Here is an 8523-nt window from a genome sequence, read left to right on the forward strand (position 1 = left end):
CCAAAATTTCAATGGCATTATTCATGGAAATAGAAAAATAACCTTAAAATGCATATGGAACAATAGCCAAAGCAATATTGACAAAGAACAAAGTTGGAGGCATCACACTTCCTGATTTCAAACTATACTGCAAAGCTAAAGCATAGGCACCAAAAGCAAAATAAATAAGACTATATCAAACTAAAAAGCTTCTGCACAGTAAAGGAAACCATCAACAAAATTAAAAGGCAACCTACAAAATGGGGAAAAATATTTGCAAATCATATGTCTTGTACATTGTTAATGAGAATGTAAAATTGATACAGTTATTATGAAAAACAGTAGAGGTTCCTTAAAAAATTAAAAACAACACTGCCATATGATCTAGCAATCCCATTATTGGGTACATGTTCAAACTAGATGAAATCAGTATAATGAAGAGCTACCTGCACTGCTATGTTCATTGCAGCATTATTTATAATAGTCAAGGTATAACAACAAGCCAAGGGTCCATTGACAGATGATTAAGTAAAGATTATATATATAATTCAGTCATAAGAAAAAAAGGAAATCCTCATATTTTGACAACATGGATGAACTGGGGAAGACATTATGCTAAGTAAAATAAGTCAGATGAGAAAGATAAATACTACATGATTTCACTAACATGTGAATTCTAAAAGTTTAACTCATAAAACCAGAGAGTAGAATGGTTGTTGCCAGGAGCAGGGAGGGTAGAGGAAACAGGGAGATATTTATCAAGGGGTACAAACTTTCATTTGTAAGATGAATAAGTTCAGGGGATCTATTGCACAGCATGGTGATTGTAGTTAACAATTCTGTATTATATACTTGAAAGTTGCTAACAGTAGATCTTAAATGTCTTCACCACCAAAAGAACTGGTAATTATGTGATGTGAGGTATTGTCAGCTAACACTGTGATGGTAATCATTTTTGCAAAATATAAATATATCAAATCAATCTGTACACCTTAAACTTAGACAATCTTATACAAAAACACAAGAAGGTAATTTTTAAATCCCCCAATTATTTAGAAATTATGTAATATCTTACTATATAAATAATCTACAGATTAAAAAAAGAAATCAAAATGGAAATTAGAAATAATTTTGAACTGAATTACAATAAACATAGTATATATTAAAATGTCTATAATGCAATTACAGCCATAAACCTGTAGTTTTTGTTTTGTTTTGTTTTGTTTTGTTTTGTTTTGTTTTGTGTTTTTACAAATGCATTTATTATGTCACTTTTATTTGGTTCATTGTCAGTACATCTTTTTGGAAATTGGCTCATTTTATTTTTTAATTTTATTAATTTTATTTTATTGTTTAAGGTATTACAAATAGTAGTACATATGTCTCCTTTTTTTCCCCCCATTGACCTCCCCCCAGGCCTCCCATACCTTTCAGCACTTGCCCTAACCACCTCCCAGACCCAATGTCTTGTGTCTATTGGTTGTGCTTATATGCATGCATACAAGTCCTTCGGTTGATCTCTTACCCACCCCCCCACACACACCTCCCCTGCCTTCCTGCTATAGTTTGACAGTCTGTTTGATGCTTCTTTGCCTCTATCTATTTTTGTTCAACAGTTTATAATGTTTTTTATATTTCACAAATGAGTGAGATCATGTGGTATTTATCCTTCACTGACTGGCATATTTCACTTAGCATAATGCTCTCCAGGTCCATCCATGCTGTTGCAAATGGTAAGAATTCCTTCTTTTTTACAGCAGCGTAGTATTCCACTGTGTAGTTGTACCACAGTTTTCTAATCCACTCATCTGATGATGGGAATTTAGGCAGTTTCCAAATCTTAGCTATTGTAAATAGTGCTGCTATGAACATATGAGTGCATATATCCTTTCTGATTGGTGTTTCTGTTTTCTTGGGATATATTCCTAGAAGTGGTAATACTGGGTCAAATGGCAGTTCTATTTTTAATTTTTTTAGGAAACTCCATACTGTTTTCCACAGTGGCTGCACCAGTCTGCATTCCCACCAACAGTGCACAAGGGTTCCTGTTTCTCCACAACCTCGCCAGCACTTGTCGTTTGTTGATTTGTTGATGATAGCCATTCTGACAGATGTGAGATGGTACCTCATTGTGGTTTTGATTTGCATCTCTCAGATGATTAGTGACTTTGAGTATGTTTTCATATGTCTCTTGGCTTTCTGAATGTCCTCTTTCAAAAGTGTCTAGTTAGGTCCTTTGCCCATTTTTTGATTGGATAGTTTATCTTCCTTCTGTTACGTTGTATGAGTTCTCTGTAAATGTTGGAGATTAAACCCTTATTGGTGATAACATTGGCAAATGTGTTCTCCCATGCAGTGGCTTTCTTGTTGTTTTGTTGATGGTTTCTTTTGCTGTGCAGAAGCTTGTTATTTTGATAACAAGTCCCATTTGTTTATTTTCTTCTTAGTTTTCATTGCCCTAGGAGCTGTATAGGTAAAGATATTGCTACGACAAATGTCTGCTATTTTGCTGCCTATGGCTTCTTCTAAGATTTTTATGGTTTCCCATCTTACATTTAAGTCCTTTATCCATTTGAGTTTATCTTTGTGTATGGTGTAAGTTGGTGGTCTAGTTTTATTTTTTTGCAAGTACCTGTCCAGTTTTCCCAACACAATTTATTGAAGAGACTGTCTTGTCTCCATTGTATGCTCTTGCCTCCTTTGTCAAATATTAATTGAGCACAATGGCTTATGTCGATTTCTGTGTTCTCTGTTTTGTTCCACTGGTCTATATGTCTGTTCTTGTGCCAGTACCAGGCAGTTTTGAGAACAGTGGCTTTGTAGTATAGCTTGATATCTGGTATTGTGATCCCCCCAATAAATACCACATGTGAGATCCCCCCCGCCAACATTGTTCTTTTTTCTCAAGATTGCCGCAGCTATTCGGGATCTATTTTTATTCAATATGAATTTTTTGAGAATTTGTTCTAGGTCTTTGAAGTATGCCGTTGGTATTTTAATGGGGATTGCATTGAATTTGTAGATTGCTTTGGGTAGTATGGACATTATAATGATGTTGATTCTACCAATCCATGAACATGCTATAGTCTTCCATTTGTTCATGTCTTCCTCTATCTCTTTTTTTAGCGTCCTGAAATTTTTTGAGTACAGGTCCTTTGTCTCCTTGGTTAAGTTTATTCCTAGGTATCTTAATTTTTATTTATTTATTTTTTTTTGCGATGGTAAATGGGATTGCTTTTTAAATTTCTCTTTCTGTGAGTTCATTATCGGTGTAGGGAAAAGCCATAGACTTCTGGGTGTTGATTTTGTATCCTGCTACATTGTTGAATTCATTTATTAAGTCTAGTCATTTTTTGATGGCGGGAGTCTTTGGGGTTTTCTATGTACAATATCATGTCATCTGCGAATAAGGAGATGTTTTACTTCTTCTTTTCCAATTTGGATGTCATTAATTTTTTCTTCTTGTCTGATCGCAATGGCTAGTACTTCCAGTACTACATCAAACAGGAGTAGTGAAAGTGGGCATCCCTATCTTGTTCCTGTTCTTAGGGGAAATGGTTTTAGTTTTTGCCCATTAAGTATGATGTTGTCTGTGGGTTTGTCATATATGGCTTTTATTATGTTGAGGTATGATCCTTCTATTCCCACCTTGCTGAGAGTTTTTATCAAGAAAGGGTGTTGGATTTTGTCAAATGCTTTTTCTGCATCAGTGGATATGATTATATGGTTCTTATCTCTCAGTTTGTTTATGTGGTGTATCACATTTATTGATTTGTGGATATTGTACCATCTTTGCATCCCAGAATAAATCCCACTTGTTCATGGTGTATGATCTTCCTCATGAAGTTTCATTGATCTTTTGTATTGTGGGGTTTTTTTTGTTGTGTGTGTGGGTTTTTGTTTTTTGTTTGTTTTTTTTTTTTTTTTTTGGGTCTCTATGTCATTTATTTCCGCTCTGATCTTTATTATTTCCTTTCTTCTGCTCACACTGGGCTTTTCTTGTTGCTCTCTTTCTAATGTTATGCTGGATTCAATTTGCTAGAATTTGTTGGCATCTATGTTTATAAGGGAGATTCATTTTGGGATTAGGGTAATGCTGGCTTTGTAGAAAGAGCTTGGAAGTGCTCCTTCCTCTTGAATTTTTTGGAATAGTCTGAGGAGGATAGGTTTTATTTCTTCTTTAAATGTTTGATAAAACTCCCCTTGAAGCCATCTGTGAAGCCAGGGCTTTTGTTTGTTGGAAGCTTTTTTATTACTGCTTCAATTTCCTCCATAGTTGTTGGCCTATTCAGATTTTTTTTATTCCTCCTGGTTAAGTTTTGGAAGGTCATATTTTTCTAGGAATATGTCCATTTCTTCTAGGTTGACCAGTTTGTTGGAGTAGAGTTGCTCATAGTATTTTTTTATGATTCTTCATATTTCTGTAGGGTCTGTTGTTATTTCACCTCTTTCATTTCTGATTTTGTTTATTTGGGTCCTCTCTCTTTGCTTCTTGGTGAGCCTGGCTAGAGGTTCATCAATCTTGTTTATCCTTTCAAAGAACCAGCTCTTGGTTTCTTTGATCTTTTGTATTGTTTTTTTATGTGTTTTTTTTTTTTTTTTTTTGGTTTTGTTTTGTTTTGTTTTTGGTCTCTATGTCATTTATTTCTGCTCTGATCTTTATTATTTCCTTTCTTCTGCTCACACTGGGCTTTTCTTGTTGCTCTCTTTCTAATTCTTCAAGTTGCAGAGTTAGATGGTTTTTCTTGTTTTTTGAGGTAGGCCTGTAATGCTATGAACTTCCCTCTCAGGATTGCTTTCACTGTGTCCCAAAGATTTTGGATTGTTGTGTTTTCATTGTCGTTTCTTTCCAGGATGTTTTTTATTTCTTATTTGATCTCTTTGGTAACCCACTCATTGTTTAATAGTGTGCTATTCAGCCTCCAAGTGTTTGAATTTTTGTGATTGTTTTTACTGTAATTGATTTCTAATTTATGCCATTGTGATCTGAGAAGATGCTTGATATTATTTCAATCCTCTTGAATTTGGAGAGACTTTGCCTGTGTCCCAATATGTGGTCTATCTTTTAAAATGCCCATATGCACTTGAGAAGAATGTATATTCTATAGTTTTGGGGTGGAATATTCTAAAGATGTCAATAAGTCCGTCTGATCTAGTGAGTCATTTAGGATTGATGTTTCTTTGCTAATTTTTTGTCTAGAGGATTTATCCAATAATGTTAATGGGTTATTAAAGTTTCCTACTATGATTGTGTTGCTGTCAATCTCTCCCCTGATATCTTCCAGAAGTTTTTTTTTTATGTATTTGGGTGCTCCTGCATTGGGTGCATAAATGTTTATCAGGGTTATATCCTCTTGTTGTATTGATCCCTTTGGAATTATGAAGTGGCCTTTCTTGTCTCTTGTTATGGTCTTCACTTTGAGGTCTATTTTGTCAGATATATGTATTTCTACCCCAGCTTTTTAAAATTTCCATTTGCCTGATAGATATTTTTTCATCCCTTCACTTTCAGTCTGTGTGAAGCCCTTGTTCTGAGGTGGGTCTCCTGTAGACAGCATATATATGGGCCATGTTTTTTTATCCATTCAGTCACTTGATGTCTTTTGATTGGAGCATTTAATCCATTTATGTTTAATGTTATTATTGATAGGTACCTTTTTGTAGCCATTTCTGTACTTTGTGCCTGTGTTTCTTCCTCCCTTTCTATTTCTTCTTTTTACAGCATTCCCTTTAGCATATCCTGTATTGCTGGCTTGTTAGTGATAAACTCCCTTAGCCTTTTTTTTTTTGTCTACAAAGCTCCTGATTTCCCCTTCAATTTTGATTGATAGTCTTGCTGGATATAGTATTCTTGGATTCAGTCCTTTGCTTTGCATCACTTTGTATACTTCATTCCATTCCCTTCTAGCTCGATGTGTTTCTGTTGAGAAATCATTTGACATCTGATGGAGGATCCTTTGTAGGTAACTCTCTGTCTCTCTCTTGCAGCCTTTAAGATTCTGTCTTTGTCGTTAACATTTGCCATTGTAATTATGATGTGTGTTGGTGTGGGTCTTTTGGGATTCATCTTGCTTGGGACTCTCTGTACTTGTGTAACTTCTTTCTTCTCCATATCAGGGAAATTTTCTCTCATTATTTCTTCAAATAGATTTTCTAATCCTTGCTGCTCTTCTTATCCTTCTGGCATCCCTATTATACATATATTACTTAGTTTAGTGTCATCCCAAAGCTCCCTTAGGCTCTCCTGCTTTTTAATTTTTTCTCCAGTTGCTGTTCAGATTGGGCTTGTTTCTCTATCTTATCTTCTAACTCACTAATTTGGTCTTCTGCTTCTTCTAGTCTACTGTTGAAACCTTCCATGGCGTTTTTGATTATAGCTATATCACTTTTGATTTCTTACTGATTTTTGCATAGGTTGTTGATTTTCTCGTCCATCTGGTTTATGAACTGTATGAGCATTACTCTGCATTCTTTTTCTGTCATGTTTCATGCCTCCATTTCACTTATTTCCTTTCTTGGCGATTCCTCATTTTCTTTCCTCTGGGGATTGGTTCGTTGTCTCCCCATTCTATCACCAGAAGGTTCAAATGCTGAGTTGCAGGGGCCTGGACCATGTGCAGTGGGAGTGCGCCACCCAAGTGTCACTGAAGAGCTCTGACACCAAGACATGTGGCTGCCGTGGGCTGGTGGGAGCCATGCTCACCAAGGATCAGAGTCACCGGTACTCAGTGCAGCCTCATGCACGCACCTAGAATCAGGGGCCCCACCTGCATTGCATTGAAAAAGAGGCCCCACTGGTGTGTGCTGAAAATCAGAATCCCCTAGCATGCACCAGGAGTCAGAGTCCCCCTGTGCCCACACCGAGAATTGAGTATCAGAATCTCTGTTGCTTTGTGCAGCCTCGTACCAAGAATCAGGGTCCCTGGTGTGCATGCACCAAGAATTGGAGTCACTGGCTCTTAGTGTGAATGCACTGGGAGCCAGGGATCCTAGGCGTGCACAGTGAGAAACAGAGTCAAGTCACTGGTGCTCAGTGCTGCCTCTCGTGCAGAGAATCAGGGTCCCCAGTCTGGTTGGGGGACCAGGTTGTACAGCTGCCCTGTGTCAGTGGGAGGTCCACTCCTACACTGCAGAAAACAGCCTTCCATGTGCGCTTGCCTAGGCTCAAAGTCAGGTAGTGCAGCCACCCTGTGTGGGCAGTATGCCTGCTTGCTCAGAGCAGGTCTAGCAGTGCATTAAGACAAGAAAAAGAAGAAATAAATTTGAAATTCTGAAAAGGTAGATATAAAATAGTCATTATTTGCTTATGATATACTTGTAGAATATACAAAAGAAGCTACAATAAATTATTAGAATAATGAATTTAGCAAGGTTTCCAAATACAAGATCAATATAACAAAAATCAATTGCATTTCTATACCAACAGCAAACAGAAAATAAAATATTTATTAATATCATTTATGATAGCATCAAAAATATCAAATCCCTAGAAATAATTCTAACAAAAGATTTGAAAAATTATCCATGTTTGAAAGAAAATTAAGACAATGTAAGAGTCATGCCACTTCTTGGATAAAAAACTTAGTACTGTAAAGTTGTCAGTTCTCTCCAACTTGGCCTATAGTATTAATAAAAATCCAATCAAAATTCAACAGAATTTTGTGTGTGTGGAACTTGACAAGTTAATTCTAAAATTCATATAGAAATACAAAAGGCTAAGAATAGCCAAGATGTTCTCAAAAAAAAAAGTAGGGCTTATTCTATTAATAAATTTTAATAAATCAATATAATTAAGATAATATAAAACAATACAAAGATATGCAAATAGACAAAAAATAAAGAGCTCAAAGACAGACCCAACTGTGTATGTCACCTCATTTATGACAAAATTGGGACTACAGAACAATACTTTCAAGAAATTGTTCTGGGCAATTGGATATAGAAAAAAAATATTAAGCCTGATTCTTACCACACACTGTAAAAACACACAAAATCAATCCCTGCTGAACTATAGATCTAAATGTAAAAGACAAACAAATAAAACTTCTAGAGTTTCTCTGTCTGATATAGTAGCCACTAGCCACAAGTAGCAATTTAAATTAACTAAAGTTAAATGAAATTTAAAATGTAGTTCTTCAGTTTCATTAGCCACATTTCAAGTGCTCAATAACACTTAAAAATAGTACCTGACAGACCAGAAACAGAATATTTCCATGACTGTAGGAAGTTTTATTGGACAGTGCTTTTCTAGACTATAACACAGAATATCTTTATGACTTCAGCATTGAAAGGCTGTTCAAACAGAACACACTCACAGACAAAACCTAACCATCAAGAAAATATCAGTCAAATGCCCTACATTAAGTGTAATAAGTTCTATTCATCAAAAGACACCACTAAGAGAATGAAAAAACAAGCTGCAAATGGAAGCAAGTATTTATAATAAATATTAGAGGCCCAGTGCACGGATTCGTGCACCAATAAGTTCCCTCAGCCTGGCCTGCAGGGATCAGGCCGAAACTGGCTCTCTGACATTCCCTGAGG

This window comes from Cnephaeus nilssonii (genome assembly GCF_951640355.1).
Source record: "Cnephaeus nilssonii genome assembly, chromosome: 3".
Lineage (NCBI taxonomy): Eukaryota > Metazoa > Chordata > Mammalia > Chiroptera > Vespertilionidae > Cnephaeus > Cnephaeus nilssonii.